At 45.5% G+C, this 976-nt stretch overlaps 1 protein-coding gene across 1 annotated transcript in view; it reads left to right on the top strand.

Annotated features, from left to right (window-relative positions):
* CAST (calpastatin) overlaps window positions 1-976 on the top strand; it is a 138,677-nt gene that overhangs the window by 85,031 nt on the left and 52,670 nt on the right. The window lies entirely within an intron of this gene.

Genomic DNA, 976 nt, shown 5'->3' with positions numbered 1-976 from the left:
AGTAGGAAGCATGCCAGCTGCTTGAAGGCGCGACAACCCATAGTTACCTGTCTGTTGAGAAAGGCTTGGTGGAAACAGAGATGAGAATGTTTCCACGCTTTGAGCTGGGTGTGCCCTGCCTGTGTAGTCTGGGGTGATAGAGCTAGCGATCAGTCACCAGGAGGCAGCACTGAATCTCCCTCTGGAAATGACTTCCTTTGGTTTCCTGGTTCAGGCCTGTCGGGACCAAAAGCCATTCTGGACATAGAGCCCAGGGTGCAACCAGCAAGGACAAATATTCCTCCTCATAAGGCTCTCTGCATTATTGTTGAAGTCCTTAAGGGAACACTCAGCCAAGACCACAGGTTTAGGGTGTTGGAACACAGAGATGCTTTGGTCAAAGTACTTGACTCAAGTCCTCTAAATGCAGGTGAAGGGGGAGGACATGTGGGTAAAAGGTGAGATTTATCTTACTTAACTGTGGGAGAAAAACCAAATCCACTGCCATTAAGTGCATTCTGACCCATAGCAAGCCTATTGGACAGAACAGGGTTCCCTTCAGCTTTCTAAGACTGTAAATCTTTCCTGGAGCAGACAGCCTCACCATCTCCCAAGAAGTAGTTGGCAGGTTTGAACCAGTGACCTTGGTGGTTAGCAGCCCACTGCTTAATACCCTGTGCCACCAGGGCTCTTTAATAGAGTGATATCAACCCTCCACCAAAACCATAATGGTAATTACAGGGGGTGGGGGTGAGGAATTCTACACCCAAGTGGCAGTTGTGTTCATATTCCACATTTAAATGTTTTGGGTTATCTACAGGTATCAAAGAAATTAAGAAAATATTATACAAATCACTAGACCCAAGAAAATACTCTGTAAAGACAATATTCAATGTTTTTGATTTCCTGTAAAGGAGATTTTGAAAAGCTTAGTCTCTGGAACAGAAGCCTCCATCCACCAACTCAGTGGTTTAGTTGATCACTTGCCTCCTCTGCA

The sequence above is a fragment of the Echinops telfairi genome, unplaced genomic scaffold (assembly GCF_000313985.2).
Source record: "Echinops telfairi isolate 266 unplaced genomic scaffold, ASM31398v2 ScPeMD7_7469;HRSCAF=8507_1, whole genome shotgun sequence".
In the NCBI taxonomy this organism is placed as follows: Eukaryota; Metazoa; Chordata; class Mammalia; order Afrosoricida; family Tenrecidae; genus Echinops; species Echinops telfairi.
The sequence above is the reverse complement of the archived record's forward strand: the minus strand, read 5'-3'. Positions and strand labels throughout refer to the sequence as shown.